The 17,976-nt window shown below is 39.2% G+C and overlaps 1 protein-coding gene across 12 annotated transcripts in view; it reads right to left on the bottom strand.

Annotated features, from left to right (window-relative positions):
• Positions 1 to 17,976, bottom strand: part of PAM (peptidylglycine alpha-amidating monooxygenase) — a 150,443-nt gene that overhangs the window by 116,831 nt on the left and 15,636 nt on the right. The gene's annotated exons all lie outside the window — the stretch shown is intronic.

A 17,976-nucleotide genomic window follows, 5' to 3' on the forward strand; every position in this document is an offset into this window, starting at 1 on the left:
AATTCTATGTTGGGTGCGAGGTTCAAATACACCTCAAACCATCTTAAATTTTGAAAAGTTAGAGAAATAAGATTCAGTCTTCATTACTACCTTTACATATGCCATTTTTTCTCAATTGAGCAAATTGTTTTGTTTCTTAAAAGACTTCATAATTATTTAGATTCACATTTGGTAAGAAGGAAATGTGCTGGAAAATGTTTCAGATTGTGCAGTAAGGAGGTTGAGGTACATAAAAAAATGGAAATGTGGACCGTGTATCCAGAACCTGGGAAATCCAATGGCAAAATAATGCTTAAAGATCTTATAATCATGTACAAGATTGTTCATAAATATTTTTCCAATCTCTGAATTACCACTGTCACAAAGCTCCAGTGTGACATAAAAAAAAATAATAATAAGTTTAAGATTCTTTTCTATTTGGCCATCCTGAGTTACAAGTAATTCAGAACTAGAAGATATTTAGTGCCACTAATGGCTGCTGTTGCTACCGTTACTATCGCTAAGCCAACAGCTACTCAATGCTTATTATGTGCCAGGCATAGTTCTCAACGTATTATATCATTTAATAACTAAAACATTCAAACATGGTAGATACTCTTACAAACTCCACTCTAAAGACAGTAAGAATAAGAGCTAACATTTATTGAGAGCTTACTATGTGCCAGCACTGTTCTAAACGCTTCATGGGTATTAACTTCTTTAATCCTCAAAACACAGCTTTATGATATAATACTATTGTTCTCCCCATTTTACGGATGGGGAAATCAAGGTTAAGTAACTTTTCTGCTTGTTCTAGCCCAAACCTGGCAACAGGGAGGTAGGCTGTTGAATCCCCTCTAGTGCAGTTGCTTCAGAAAGCTGCCGCCTGCAAATCTTTGCTCTGCCTCTGTGAGATGTAAATCTTCTATAACCCAGAACTGTCTTCTCACATTCAGTGAGATCGTTCTGCCCTGGGTCCCAGCCAGTGGATGCCTTGCTCTAACTTACATCACTGCTTCCTGTCATAAAGATGCGAGGAGCCTGTTTTTCCTCTGGGTAGGTGCCAACGAACAAACCCAGACGGCCTAGTAGAGGCACCAAGCCCCTGAACACTCCTCAGTGCTTTCCCCTGAGCACCTCCCAGACTTCAAAGGTCTTCGGTCCTGTGTTTTGGCAGAACTGAGTTCAATTCACACTAGGCTCCCTTCGCTATTAAGATGGTTATTTTGTTTTTTAAAGATTTTATTTATTTATTCATGAGACACACACAGAGAGAGAGAGAGAGAGGCAGAGACACAAGCAGAGGGAGAAGCAGGCTCCATGTACCAGGAGCCCGACGTGGGACTCGATCCCAGGTCTCCAGGATCACGCCCTGGGCTGCAGGCGGCGCTAAACTGCTGAGCCACCCAGGCTGCCCATGATGGCTATTTTTTTTTATAAATTTATTTTTTATTGTTCTTTTTTTATCTTTAATTAATTTATTTTTTATTGGTGTTCAATTTGCCAACTTCTAGAATAAACACCCAGTGCTCATCCCATCAAGATGGTTATTTCTGAAGAACATCTGTCTTTAACTCAGGTCCGCCTGGTTTGCCATCTGACACTAACAAGCGCAGAGGTCTGACTAATGCATTACCGATCAAAGCAATACGGACAATTAATGACTTAAAAGGACATATAAAAACAAAAATCAATTTAAAGTAGCTAAGTACATATTTACAATAAGAAAGGATCAAAGGTTGAAATGAAATGCAAGCCAAACAAAAGTTCTTTTGTATTTGGACTTGAGTTTTCAGTTTTATTTTCTCTCTCATTTTGTTACAAGTCACCTCAAGTTGTTCTTGGAATGGTTAAGTTATAGTAATGAACACACATATGAAATTCAAAAAGTTGGTTCTTTTGATTAAAAAGAAATAACTAAGCACAATATACAGAATATAGGAAACTACTGTTAGACTCAGAATGATCAGATCCATATTGTATTCTTACTCTTAGCAGCAGCTGCACAATGTAAAAGGACAGAGTAACTTGGGAATGTCTTCTTCTTTTTTTTTTTTTTTTTTACGATTTTATTTATTTGACAGAGAGCAAGAGAGAGCACCAGCAGGGGGAGTGGCAGGGAGAGCGAGGTGGAGAAGCAGGCTCCCCACGGAGCTGCGAGCGTGATCTGGAGCTCCATCCCAAGACTCTGGGATCACGACCTGAGCCAAAGGCAGACGCTTAACTGACTGAGCCACCCAGGCGCTTGGGAATGTCTTCCTTCTACCAATTTTTATTTCTTGGCTCATAACTTCTCTGATAAAGCAAATATATTCAGATTTCAATGATTTTCTGTTCTGTTGAAGCCAGTTTAGAAAAAACAAATGAGGGCAGCCCGGTGGCTCAGCAGTTTAGTGCCTGCCTTTGACCCAGGGTGTGATCCTGGAGACCCTGCAGGGAGCCTGCTTCTCCCTCTGCCTGTGTGTCTCTCTCTCTCTGTGTCTCTCATGAATAAATAAATAAAATCTTAAAAAAGAAAAAAAGAAAAAAAAGAAGAAGAGATCTCCTTCAGAAGGAGGAGATCCTCTGCAGAATAAATAGTATTTGGCAAAATTATTTTGGGAAAACAAAGTCTGTATTAGATATCACATCAATGATGTCCCATCATACTCTGACTTAGGACTTTACTGATGCCCCATTTTTCAAGATAATAATTCTGTCAGAAGAAAAGAAGGTAAAATATTTCTTTTTCTAAAAATGAGCACCTTAAAAAAATATGGTGTGTAGCCAATCAACGGCCTTCAGCTGGAAGCTCTGAGGGCTTCAGCAGAACAGAGAAGAACAAGAAGGAATTTAACTCTTTTCTCTCCAAGTGTAAGAGGTGTCAGGGCTTTTGTTCTACAGTATTCTGGTAAAACAGCTTGGTTCCTGCAATTAAGTTGAGAGCTCAAGATCTATGTAAGGGAGGTATGACCCCAAGGATCATTTACAGGGTTTACCTGGAGAAGCCACATCTTGAAGAGGTCTCAGCCAAGCTCTGTCTCCCTTAGGCTGGCTGAGCAGCACTGTTTTGTGTGTGTGTGTGTTTGTGTGTGTGTGTGTGCGTGTTACTTCATTTTCTTCTCACAATTATGCTGTGAATAGAACTAACAGGCACTGGATTTTTTTTTTTTTTTTTTTTTTTTTTTTACAGAAATGGAAACTGATTCACAGAAAGATTATGGGTCTACCTAAGGCCATTCAGGTAGTCGGTGTCACAATAAGGATTAAAAGTTCTCAAGTTTACACCTTCATGATGATTAGAGATAACCATGTATCTTCCCTGTCACTTTCTGGCCATTAATCTAGTTTCTTGCCATTTTAATTTAGTTAAACTGTGATCCTGGAGAGTCCTTTGAACCCTCAGACCTCTTTTTCTCTATGATACTAAATCCTATATTTTAAATTAAATGTAAGGCTTTTCATAAGTAAATGAATAACTTTTTCTTTTTTTTACAAGACAGGTAATTTGCTGAAGAATAGATCAGACAATGGCCTTTGCCAAACTATTATGAACTCATTATAGCACAGGGAAAGGAAGATTATTTAGATGACTACAAATTACCATTTCATCAATATAGGTTAATTTCTATAGCAGGTCACCAAGAAGAGACAGTTACTTTAAATTTAAACTCCATGCTGTAAGCAGTAGCCAATGTAAGAATTTAAGGCTGTAAAAACATGTAATCACATGGTAACTACCACTAACACTGTGATCAAGAAAGTATTTAAAGAAAAAAAAAAAAACAAAAACAAAGCCTCCTGAGACAACAATATTAAGAAAACTGGCACAACACATTTCTCAAAGTAATAAAACCATGATATCACTGATACGAACAAGTTTAACCAGTTATGTTTTTCCTTTTTGCAGGTAACCACTGAGAACACTACTTATCAGTATCCTGATATCCCACCCCCATCACTCAACAATACCAAACAAATTCAAGGGACTTAAACATACGATCAATACTAAGCATATGCTACTTTGTCAAAGGGAAAGCACTTACTGAGCCTCCTACTTTATTCTAGAAGCTTTCCATCATAGTTATTTCCCACGAGAACATGCCAGGTGGGTGTTAGAGACACTGTTTTACAGGTGTAAAACTGAAGTCCAAACAGATAAGTCATTTGTTTATGATTAAACAAAATTCTCAAAACTGATGAAATGGAATTTGAACACAGCCCATTAACACGCTTCTCTGTCCACAACTAGAAGACTATTAAAAAAAAGGCTTTTTTTTTTCCCCAAATCTCTCTAGTATTTGAAAAGAAAACATCAGTTCTTAGACACAACGTTAGTTGTCTACTCGATTAAGGGGAGAAATAAAGGAATCAAAGGCACACAAAATTTAATGAGAAGTTTTAGTCCACGTCCCCTCCATTTCCAATAGCGTCTGAGAGCATCTCACGAAAGCTTGTTGACAAACTGCAAAGAACTAGACTAGAACCGCAGCAGTGTAATTTTGCCATTATTTTGTTTCTGCAAAGTAAAGCTATTTGAAAGCATATACATAACTCAGATCAACGTTTCTCCCTAACACATTCTGAAGACACAAAAACAGCGCCTTACTGTCCGTTATAATAGTTTCTTCATTTGAACACACCGTCCCAGAAAGGAGGCTTCCCATAATTCAACCCAAACTACCAGTACAACCTTTCACAATTTTCCATATATCATCATCATGAATCCTCTTTTTCTCTCTGTGGGAAGAACATCGTATCTGAGCTTGGTGCCAGGGGACTGTCTGTAAAATAGTGTGGATTCAAACTGCTAACGGAAGGCTCAGATGTACAAAAAGGGAGAAATAATGTGAATCTACATAGCCATGCTTCCCAGGGCTCTGTTATGGCGCATCAGCCAAATCTGAATCAAGAGGGATAGGATAGTGCTGATGCCTCTTTACTGCTGCTACTGGGAACTATCCAAGAAAAGCACATTTTTTTTCTGACAAAAGAAGTATGCTAGACATGAGAGAAAAGGGTTTATTGCTAAAGAACTCCTATTATATTCTATTACTACCCATTTTTAAAAAGATTTTATTTATTTATTTGAGAGAGAGCGAGCACAAGCTAGGGGAAGGGGCAGAGGGAGAGGGGGAAGCAGACTCCCTGCTGAGCAGGGAGCTCGATGCCAGGACCCCAAGACCATGACCCGAGCTGACGGCAAATGCTTAACCGACTGAGCCACCCAGGCGTCCCTATTATTACCCACATTAAACCCAGAGTTCTCATGTAGACAATAGGGTTCAGTAACACCTTGCTTATTTAAAAGGGGTTCTCTGTTTCCATTTAGTTGTTTGTGAGACAGAGAGGCAGTGGTTTCCATGGGACAAGCAGCTAATAAAATCAACTGCTTATTTTAATTAATATGGGACAAGCAAAACCATCTGTTTGCAGGACACCAGTCATTTTTGTTTTGGGGAAGCCAGAGGTACCATTCGGATTCTAGTGCTGAACACTAGGATTTTATCTGGATTAGATAACATCCTCCCTGCCCTCATACTGACTTACAGGATTCCCGGCAGACCACCCTTCTCAAGGAGACCCTCCTATGTGGTGACACAAATAGACAACACAACCCAGTTTTACCCGGATATAGTGATTTCTGCGGCTATTAGCAAATTGGCTGTTTTCTGTCAATAGGCCACAACCTGTAGAGATATTACATTGTGTATGGCGTGGTTTCTGGCAACTTTTCGCAGCCATCCCTTGTCCAGTAATCAGAGCAGAGAAACCATCTCACGGCAGCAACTGTGACATTGTGCCTCTGAGTCATTGCTTGCAGAGCAAGGAGTAATCTCTTCATCAGCCCAGATCACGCACAGTTTAAATCTGGTCCAGACCAACTGTGGAGGATCCACAAAGCCCTTCATCTGCAGACAGTACCCACTTTGGGTTTAAATAACTTGAGTTCTGCAAAGAACTGGTGGAAACCCTCTTTGGCAAGGAGTTTGAATTAGGAGAGAAAGAAAGCAATCGGAAAATTGTTTTCCAAAGTTTTTCTTTGAATTGATCTGGTTGGAAAATGGAATCCAGTTGCTATTTCCCAAAGTGATTTTAATGCATTCTTATGAAGCTTAAATGGACACCGTGGTCTGTATTTGCAACACCATCATAGTATAAAAGAACGCTAAAGCAAAGGGAAATTATAGCCGAGCACAAATGCTTTCTAGGAGCAAAAACGTCAGGTTTCAAAAGTCTACCTCTCGGGGTGCCTGGGTGGTTCAGCGGGTTAGGTGTCTGACTCTTAATTTCAGCTGAGGTCATGGTCTCAGGGTCCTGGGATAGAGCCCCATGTTGGGCTCTAGGATCCACACTCAGTGGAGAGTCTGCTTGAGATTCTCTCGCTCTGTCCCTCCCCCCACATGGGCACACTCACTCACTAAGAAATAAATAAAATCTTAAAAAAAATAAAATAAAAAGTCTACCTCTCTAGACAAACCAAAAAAATAAACACTTAACTATAGAGAAGAAACTGAGGGTTTCTGGAGGGGGACGTGGGTGGAGGATAGGCTAAATGGGTGATGGAGATTAAGGAGGGCACTGGATGTGATGTATGTAAGGGATGCATCACAACATTCTACACCAGAAACCACTATTACACTGCATGTGAACTAACTGGAATTTAAATATTCTGAGGAAAAAAAATAACCTGAAAGAAGAAAAGAATCAAGAAACAAAATAAGACTTTCTATTTTAGATGTTGTATTCTATAAGCGTAACAGGCTATTAAACTTCTTCAGCAATACATAATTATGCTCCGAAGGTGGGAGAAAATGAGGAACAAAAAGTATTTTAATTCCAAAAAAAAAAAAAAAAAAGGCCTACCTCTCTAAAACCAGGACTTAAGATACTTACAGATAAAATCCCTTAAATTGTCACTTTGCATGTAGTTTATCCTAATTTTCCCTCTGCTGTTGTCTTTCCCTTAACAAATATATAAACAATACATACCTATGTTTATATTCATTAGGCTCTGGAAGAAATCATTATAGTTAAGATTTTACAATAAAACATTCTTAAATTGACTAAAAAAATAAGTATTCTCCAAAACACTCCACTCTTGTCCTAACCATTAAGCTATAAGCTCCAGCCCCACCAATTTTTTGGATGTTTAGCCCAATCTAGAATGTAATCTTGTAATAACGTCTGTCTTGCATCTTACACATTTAGAATAATGCCTAGCACATACCGGGAGCTCTCTAAATATTTGCTGAACTTTGCATGTGCCTTCCTCCTTTGGTGGCAAAACACTGACAATTTCAGAAAGGCCGAACTGAAACCTGTATTATAGACGCTACCTAATGAGGGTTTTATACAGCATCCCTTTCTCATATGAATTTTATCCTTCAGTTGATTCATCCCAGAATCCCATTTGCATTTTTAAACTATAATCACACTGTGGCTGATGATGACAAGATTCTTAATGCCAAGTAGCTCAAGTGGAAGCTACTTCCTGGCAAGGGCTCTTCCTTGGGAATTACAAATCTGTATGAGCAAATGATGAAGGAAAAAAATATTTTGGTGAGTGAACATCTGTCTTAGAGCTTTCACACACTTTAAGAAAAGGCAGAAAGGGACATTCTAATAACAGTCTATAATGAATCACCTATGGCACAACAAGTGGTGACAGTGGAGGGATCCTCCTTGGATTCTTGATTATGGGGAAGCAATAGGAGAGGAAACTACTGTTCTGAACAGGGAGAGGTTGCTGATGACCTCTACTATGTACCTTCCCCAAGCTTTCATGCCTTTCATCAAGTGACCCTGGGCCACCTGGGTGGCTCAGTGGTTGAGTGTCTACCTTTGGCTCAGGTTGTGATCCTGGGGTCCTGAGATCAAGTCCCACATCAGTCTTTCCCCCTGCTTCTCCCTCTGTCTATGTCTCTGTTTCTCTGTGTCTCTCCTGAATAAATAAATAAAATCATTAAAAAAAAGTTTCCCCAAAATGAAAGCTTTCTGAACCTTGTGCAAATGTTCACTAGTCACACCCATATTCCTTCCTCTCTTTTAGCAGCAGATTGGAAAATGACTACATCAAATCTGTTTGGAGATACTTCAGAACAGTAAAGTCCCCACAACCCATACCCTCAAGCACCGTATTTCTATGCTAAGTGGCTTACATTTGATTCTGGGACAATATGGCATCGTGGGAGAAAAGCTCCAGAATTGAACAAGTCTGTCAACTAACTTTACTAGTTGAGCTGCATTCTACTCTCTTGAAATTAAAAATGAACCATCAGAAAACAAAGTGGTCTACACAATTTCCATTCCTCCTGGGGCTGTTCCTTTCATGTCTTGTCGTAGTCATCTCATTAATACTTGCCTACCTCTAAATCTCTTTTAATGTCTGGGTAGAAATCCATTCTTCCACCCAGCCATTCATTCATTCATATTTGTTGGGCAACTCTCATAAAACTGTGAGCAAAAATGGTTTCTCTCCTCACAGAGCTTGCAGTCTGCCAGCAGAACGGACAAATAATCACACAAATAAATGTCAAATTCTTGCTGTTTAATAATACATGGGAGAAGTAAAGGTTGCTGTAGGAGCCAGGAATTCAGGGGAAACAGCCAAGATGAAGGAGGATTAGCAAAGTTTTAGGCATAGGAAATAGTATTGAAAATAAAAGTCCTATAATTGGAGAGAATTTGATGTGGCTGAGAAAACAAAAGTCAGAGTGTATAGACAGGGGAAATGAAATGAGTTAAGTTCGACTGGAAAAGACGACGCAGTACACACTGCTAAACCTTGTAGTGCATGTTAAGGACTCTGGTTGTTTGGTTTTGTTTCCTTTTTTCTTTTTCTTAAGTTTATTTATTTTTGTAATCTCTGCACCCAACACGCTGTTTGAACTCACAACCCCACTGGGATCAAGAGTTCAACGCTCTCCCAAATGAGCCAGTCAGGTGCCCCTATTTTGTTTTTCTTGAGAGCAACAGAAAGCCAGTGGAATTTTTTTGTAGGAAACTGACATGGAGGAAAAAATTAATTAGAGAGGGGAGTAAAAGGGCCATGTAGTTATTCAGAAAACTGCTATCAGCTTGAAACTGGGTGTTGGCACTAAAGGAGGAGAAAAGAGATCAGATTTTAGAGATAGTTAAAAGGTAACATGGGGGCCCCTGGGTGGCTCAGTTAGTTAAGTGTTCAACTCCTGATTTTGGCTCCGGTCATGATCTCAGAGTCCTCGGAGGGAGTCCTGCATCTGGCTCCCAGCTCGGTGGGGGTCTGCTTGTCTCTTCCCATCCCCCTGCTGGTGCTCGCTCTTTCTCAAATTAAAAAACAAAAAACAAAAAACAAAACAAAACACACCTTAAATAAATAAATAAGTAAACAAATGGTATAACAGACATGACTTGGGAGTGGATTTGAATGGAAGGGAAGGAGGCAGTGCCAAGGATGATTCCTAGATTTCTGGTGTGCATAACGGAATGCCCGGGTAGTAGCAGTCGACATAAAACACAAGACCAGGTTTGAAGAAGACAGATTTGGCACTGGACATGTTGAACTTAAGAAGTTTTTGAAAAATCTATAAGTAAATGTCAAATAGGAAGTTGGGCCAAAATTCCTTTGAGAGGAAAGGCCTAGAAGTGTAAATTCATGCCACATGTAAGGTAAATGGTGTGGACGAAGCTCTTTTGTGAGAGTAGAAAACAGAAGAGACAAGCAACTGAGCTGCCAAGTGGCTGGCCAAAGAAAGAGCACCCACGGAGGTTAGAGAAAAACCAGGAGTGTGTGCTATCCAGAAGCTGAAAAAGGGGAAGGTTTCAAGGAGGAGGAAGTGGTGGACAATGTCCCTACTTAAAATCCATATATTAGCAGTGTTCTCACAGGGATGCTTACAAGTCAATAGTTACACATTCGGACAGGTCCTCTTTTGTGTGTTAATATTCTAACTTACTTTAAGGAACCCAGATCTGTCTAGTAGTTCCTCCTACAAGGACGATGACTCTGGATACTCTGGTCTCATGACTTGAGGTCTTCTCAGGACTATATAAAGCTCCCACCACACTCACAATCCAAATTCCCCAGACCCTCTAGTGCTGGCCAGCTACACTGCCTCCCAATAAAGAAATGCCCACAGCAACAGGACACAGTAGAGTCACCACGAAGTTGTCCCACCAGCTCCACTGGTGATGGTCACAGGGCCTAGACCAACTTGGGAAACGAGAAAGGACATCAGTGACAAGGAAAATGAAAAAAAACAAACAGGGGCACCTGGCCGGCTCAGTTGGAAGAGCGCAAGACTCTTGATCTCAGGGTCATGGATTTGAGCCCCACGTTGAGTACAGAGATTACTAAAAAATAAAATAAACCTTAAGAAAAAGAAAGGAAAAAAGTAACAACAGCAACAAAAAACATAGATTTAGAAGGCTGAAGAAAAAGATGGGTCAATAAAGTCAACTTAAAACCTCCAAATATTCAAAATAAAACAATATAAGGGAAATTATTTGAAGCAATACTGGCATTACATAAGTTCAACCGAGTATACTACCACCAAGTAATGAATCTCTCGACACCTGCTTGATTTCCACCCAAGAAACGACTTCTATTCCACAGACTAGTGATGTTAACAAAACCTAGGACTCTGAATGCCTGATTTAATCTGAATGCCTCTTCAGCACGCTGACCTTAATTTCTTGTCATCTAGTAAGGACTAGTTAGATGATATAATGTAAAAGTACATACTTTGTACATAAGAAAAAATTAGAGAAGTACAAGCATTATAATATTAAAATAGGCAACTTTTAGTAATAATCCAGCACACTTGTATAAATGTATAAATGTTCTGAGTCTTCCAGTATCATATATTTGTAATGAGACTAATACTGTGAAAATATGAAGCTGTTGTAGTCACATTTCTCTCCCAAATAAATCACATTTGGTTCCCAAGAAGCCATTCTATTAGTATGGCTCCAAAGAAGGAGGCAGGGTTAAGGCTGGCTAGGAAAGAGAGAGAACATTCTTCTAGACAGGAGGAGGAAATGAAAACACATCTCTGGCCAAGAGAAAGTTAACACCATAGTCAGAGATGAGATGTCTGAGTTGTTAACAATGGAGAGAACTGAGCCCAAGAACTCCATTCATTTGAAAGCCTTTCCAGTGCCCAAGGCTACTCATGTTAAGACCACTCCTTCTCATATACCCAGATATTATCTCGACAAATAAAAAAGGAAGGAAGAAGGGGAAAAGTTTAATCAAAAGTTGGGGTGACTGCTTGAACCTAAAAGGAGCAGGATGCCCTCAACTGATATGTTTAAAGTTTTCTTCCCTTACTACTCAGAGGGCCAGGAGTCTAAGAAGCTAAATTGGATCCGTTTTTTAAAAGTAAAATCTTTATTTTTCTTTGCATACTTGAAGAGTAGTGTGTGAATTGTGACTCTGCTACATACATAAAGACCAATTTGTAAATGAATGTTATCAATTTATTATTTGTACTTTTTGGTATTTGTTATGCATTAATAAATGGCATCTGTATGGTATACCAGTACCTGATAAATTTCCTATGGAAGAGGTGTAAAATATGCAAATAATATCGTAAGGCTCAAATATATTTATGTACTCATGGCAATGATTAGCAGAATTTCTGACCTGAAAGATGAATGGTTTTTTATTTCATTGATGCTAGTACTTAAAATTGGTACAAACATTTCAAAAAAGCAAAATGGCAATGCATGGTAAGGGCTATGGAAGTGTTGATCAGAAACAGCCCTTTTCTCCTTATGATGAGAAACCCACCAGGACCTATCACAAAGACCATATTAAATGCATACTATCTACCATATGTAAGAGGTTTAAGAACATGTTTGTGATCACTAAGAGGACATTGGGTTGCAAACTTCAGGACGACAACTCAAAATGGCTTTAAACAGAGATGTCTCTCACATAAGGTGGGGTGTGAAGTCCAAAAGTAGGAGAGATGCAGGAACTGTTATTTCATCCAGCAACTCAGGGATGTCATCAAGGGCTTAGGTTCTTTCCATCTATCAGCTTTACCATATTCAGTATATTGCCTTTCAACTGTAGGATTCCTCCATCATGATTACTGAATGGTTGCAGGAGCAACCACAGTCTCAGAAACTAATTCCCAGTATCATAGTCTCAGAAACTAATTCCCAAAGGCCAAAGGAAGTAAAGTCTCTTCCTTCAGTTCCATTTAAATAGTGAAGCTTTCCCAGAAGCACTTGTTTCCAGCAGAATTTCCTTCAACCCAAATGGCCAGAACTGTATCACATGCCATCTCTAACCCAATCATATTAAGGTTAAAGGAATCACCATGATTGGCTTAGTCTAATCAAGGTCACTTTCTGGGCTAGGGAAGGTCAACAAAGAAAGGGAGAAAAATGCTTGTGATGTAGGCAACCAACAGGTCCTGACACAATATTCCTAGGAACAAAACCCAAAACCCTCATAATTCTAAATTTAATCAGTGGTGGACAATCCATCCCAATGTATCGATCTGTGATGTTCAGAATTTTTTAAATCCTTGCCTTCTTTTCTAGTGAAATAATTATGTCAACTAAATGTATACTCAATTAGACATTTTCTGCTCCATCTCTTAACTAGATGTCAAAATACATTAAGATTTAGAGGCCACGAGTGGGTAAAATGCCAAATTCCCAGTTTGGCAAACCTGATGATCTTGAGGGAAATAAGAGATAGAAAGTCAATTTAATCCTAAGTTTAAGAAAAGACAATTGTGCCTTCTGAAAAATGCGCTTTTTTTTTTTTCTTCAAAAGAAGAGGTACCGCAGGCATGGGGTACTTAGGTTTAATGATGAAGTCATCTATTTAACTATAATGATCAAGGGCAAAGTCATTCTCTCTCCACGTCCCTCACAGTGATTTTGCAACCTATTCATTTTCCTTAGACTTCCAGCTCATAAAGAAAACATTACAATGGATTTGCATCCTTTGCCTCGAACTTCTAAGACGAACTATAAAATCAAATATAAAAATATTCTTTGGAATGCTCTTTGTTTTTCCTTTGCACGTCATAAACATCTCTATTTCAACATTAGGCAGTTAGAACAAAGCTCCTTGTTTGCTAGTCTGTCTCTTGTTACTAGATTGTGTTTTAAAGGCTGAAGCCTTGATTTGTTCTTGTTTATATTCCCAAAGACCACTTGGCATCAGAACTGGGTATGCAGTGAATGTTGGTTGAATTTGCTTGTTGAATTTCTTTTAAACTACATGACTAATACCCTTTCATAAAGGGCCTATTCCTACAAAAATAGCTCCAGAGCACTGAGTCATTTTTTTCCTTTTAGGATTTTATTTATGCTTTTTTTTTTTTTAAAGTCTATCAAACCAAATTTATCCCACTGTAATTTTCCAACTTCCACTGAAAGACAATATTAATAATTCAAGAAAAGGAATGACTCTACAAAGGTTGTCTTCTCTTTGTGTCTCAACTCCCAGGGGTGGACACTTGTCATATAGTTAATGGAGTTATTATTATAATGAACCAAATAGCTGTAGAATGTCCATTTTCCAGATATGTTTTTACTTGTCATCAGTAGATTTTACATTATAAACATAAACACTGCACTTCATTATTATTGTCCTTCTTTCAAGCCAGCTTGGAAATTAGAGAAATACCTAATTCTAAATGAAAGAGTAAACTCAGTATTTTAAAATCAGCTTCAGTTTTTGACATTTTTTTAGACTTACACACGCACACACACACAGCATAGTAAGAACAAAATGGAACAATCTCAAATTGTCATCATTATATAATTAGGTTTATGTACTCAGTATTCCTTGGTAGGTATTACAAGAAAATTTGACCTTTTCTATCCAGCAGTTATAAAACATAACCTGTATAAACATCATAAACTGAATTTAAGAGTGATCAAATGGTTTGGGGGGAAAGCTTTCTTACTATTATTGTTGAAGTATAATCAACACGCAATACTGTGTTAATTTCAAGTGTACAGCATATTGGTCCAACAATTCTACAAGTTACTCTGTGCTCCCCACTGTAAGCGTAGTCATCATCTGTCACATAGTACCTTATCGTAATACTACTGACTACATCCTCGATGCTGAACTTTGCATCTCCGTGACTTACTTACTTTTATTTTTAAAAATATTTTATTTATTTATTTGAGATAGAGAGTGAGTGCATGATGGAGGGATTGGGAGGAGAAAGTAGACTCCCTGATGAGCAGGAAGCCCAATGCAGAGCTTGATCCAGGACCGCAAGAGCTGAAGGCAGATGCTTAACTGACTGAGCCACTCAGGCACCCCATGACTTACTTATTTTAAGCTGGAAGTTTGTACCTTTTAATTCTTCTTTATCTATTTAGTTTGCCTCCTCTCCCCTCTGGCAACCACCAGTTTGTTCTTTGCATTTAAAAGTCTGTTTGTTTGCTTTGTATTTTAGATTCCACATATAAGTAAAATGATACGGCACTTTTCTCTAACTTACTTCACTTAGCATGATACTCTCTAGTCCCATCCACCATGTTGTCTCAAATGGCAAGATCTCATTATTTTTTATGGCCGAGTAATATTTTATGGTATATATATATACATATGCCATAGGTATATGTATCACATCCTTTTTATCCATTTATCTATTGATGGACACTTGGGTTGTTTGCACAACCTGGCTATTGTAAAAAAAAAAAAAAATGTTACAATAAACTTAAGGGTGCATGTATCTTTTCCAATTGGTGCCTTCATTTTCTTTGGGTAAATACCCAGTAGTGGAATTACTGGATCATATGGTATATTTATTGTTAATTTTTAAAGGAACCCCCATACCTTTTTCCATAGCCATTATACCAATTTACACTCCCACCAACAATGCACGAGAGAGTTTGTCTGGAGGAAAGTTTCTTTCTATAAAAGTATTTCCACTGACAAATTTGGAAGAAATGAATACTCATTGTATGCAACTTCTAATGAATCTAGGCAATGATAAACACTCATGGCTGCTAAAACCAATAGGTGAAAGGCTAATAAGAAACTTTGGGTCAATTAATTTCCTAATTCTTAATAAGTAGGATTTACATCATAAGAAGAAAGACAATCAGAGGTTATATGTTTCCTATGGTTTAATAGGACAAATACTGTTTTCTTCACAAATAAATTACAAGGGAAAAAAGAGACAAAAGGAATCTCAAGAGTCCCTATAAAAGAAATATATCAACAAGATGTACCACGGGGACTCTGTTGCAAACAAACCAACATTTAAAAAATATAACAGAGAAACTTGACACTGACTAGATATAATGGTACTTGTGCTTGTCTTTAAAAATACACACTGAAAGATACACTGAAATGAAATGATGTCTAGCAGATGCCTCAAAATAACTCAGTGTGTGTGCTGGGGGAGGAATGCAGTGTGTGTTGGGGGACTACAGATAAAAGAAACCTGACCATGAGCTTATCATCGCGAATGGGTATGTGGGGGTTCATTATACGAGCCGTTTAATTTTGTGCATATTAGAAGTTTTCCATTGAAAATGTTCAAAATATTAAAAAGATACAGTTTGTCACTGAGAATCTGCTACCAACCTATCAACCAACTTAACACAATAACCAACAAACTGAACTACAAACGTATCTTACACAATAACCAACAAACTGAACTACAAACGTATCTTAATTCCAAAATGTTTTGATCCTAGGACGTAAAAAGAGATAATCATAATTCTCAAAAAAAAAATCATAATTCTCTCTTCCTTCAGAAACTCTGAAATCTAATGAGGAAGACAAAACCCACCCTTAGGAAAGAGTGTAGTGTCAAGGTTACTGCTAAGGGTGAGAAGAGTGATAGGGGAGCACAGAGAAGGGGAAGCCTGCCAAGTGATGCCTTGATCCTAGACAGACCAGTCCAGGGACAGGGAGGAGGGCCTCTAGCTGGGACTAACATTTGGAGCACCTTTTCTCCTAGCAAGATTATGCAGAGAGACAGAGAGACAGACAGAGAGAGAGAGAGAGAGACAGAGAGAGAGAGAGAGAGAAAAGACGGCATTTACCTTTCAAATTTCAGCTTGTCCACCACTTAAAATTCACAGACTTAACATATTTTACAAATCCTTACAAATCTTGTCATTTTCTTGTGGGTGGCACTGTACCATTTCTATACTAAACGTTCTAATTTGCTATATTTAATATTAAAATAGATCAGTCAAGTTTCCTTTAGGAGACAGAAGGCAAAATAAAGGGGACAACTGAGGAAAATGTAACCAAGGGACCAAGAATAAAGCTGTGGGCTGGGTTAGAGGAAGCATGGAGGTGATGTGGAAACACTCTAGGGGTCTGCTGAGTAGCAAGCTGTTACCACCCGAGGACACAGAAGGCCAGAAGAGGAGGACTTGTCAACCCAGAAACTGCTTTAGCCCTGAGAGATAATAGCAACTATGGCAGAGGGAGACAAAGTCTGTCACTGCCAACCTGCTGCCCAACAGAGAAAGAGCCAAGGAAATAAATTCCCTGCCTTCACCTTCCTGCTGCTTTCCAGGCTTCTGGGCTGGACAGAGAAGCTGAGTCGCTGTGGACGAAGGGAAGAACTCAGATGAACAAAAGTAAGAGGAAGACCCTGTAAGCTGTCAATTAGTTTGACCAAAACCCCGAGATGGGACCAAGTGTGGCGGAAGCAGAAGCAGTGTGGTGAACTGGATGAAGAGGCATGTAGGGGACATTTCAGGGAATTCTGCGAAAGGAAGCTGGATAATGTGAGTGCAGTTAGGAAAGGGCCTATGCAAAGGAAAGGGCCTGGGAGACGAGGTGAATTTCGATTTGATCTGTTTAGATGTGATGTTAGTTGTGGCAAGTGAGTGAGGGGTGAGGGTATGAAATCAGGAGCACTGTCCTTTAGGAAGAACATGGTGACGGAACCATGTTGACCATAAGCAATGAGGAGACAATGGCAGGGGAAGGCAGTGGCGTCTGGACACAAACCAGGGCATGCTGCTCTCAACCCAGGTCAAGTCTATAACAGGACAGTAGCAGTGACATCTGTCCCTTCATCTGGCCATTGCATCCCATGTATCTATCTATCCCACAAACATATATTGAGTCTACTAGGGCCAGACTGGTGAGTATCACAGACGTGCACACAGGGGCAGGTGGGCAGTAGTGACACGAGCAAGTGTAAAACTGAAGCTGGGACGCAGCTCCTAAAAAGGCACGAGGAACTACGAGAGCTATGGCGGCCCTCTGGAAGGTGGGGTAGGGTTGTAGGAGGGGTGGAGGGAATGCAAGATGGTCAGGAAAAGCTCCTCGGAAAGAGTGATGATCAGGCCAAGATACGTAGGTGGGAAGTTGGGAGGATGTTATCCGAGGTAAAGAGAGAGGAAGAAGCAAGCAGGGTAGGGCACAGCAAAGCACAAAGATGGAAGAGGGAAGCACAAGCAATGAAGGAAACCAGTGTCACTGGGACAGAGAGGCAAAGGGACAAATCTCAAAGACATTTCAAAGGAAGACATGAAAAGAACCACAGATGTCTAGACCAACCATTTTTAACCAAGGAGATGAGATGTTTAACTGCCTCGTCAGTCTATATTTGCTAATGCGCTCCATGCCTTGACCAAAGAACGCAACAAATAAATCTCTCTTCTGAAGAAATATTTATCAGGCACTCTGCAAGGCACTGGGAATAGAGCCTTAACCAGACAATCTCTATTACATCCTATGAGTCATCAGCCAACCTGCTTTCCTACATGGACCCAAGAGCAGAATAGCTGGGCACAGATTCAAGGGAGATTTATCAACCAACAAATATTCAACAAGTACCTTGTAGGTGCAAGACACAATACAAAACATTGCAAAAAAAAAAAAAAATATCTGGTCTACACAACAGGGATGAGCTGGTTTCTCTTAAATACAGACTGTGATGTGTGTCTGTTCAGCCTGGGCATGACAAAAATATGCACAATGATGAATAAGATGCAGTCACTGGTTTCAAAGACCCTTCAGTGGGAGAGATTTGAAATGTGAGAATGAGTCACTGTGACAATACAAGA

Source organism: Canis lupus, chromosome 3, assembly GCF_003254725.2.
Source record: "Canis lupus dingo isolate Sandy chromosome 3, ASM325472v2, whole genome shotgun sequence".
Taxonomy (NCBI): Eukaryota; Metazoa; Chordata; class Mammalia; order Carnivora; family Canidae; genus Canis; species Canis lupus.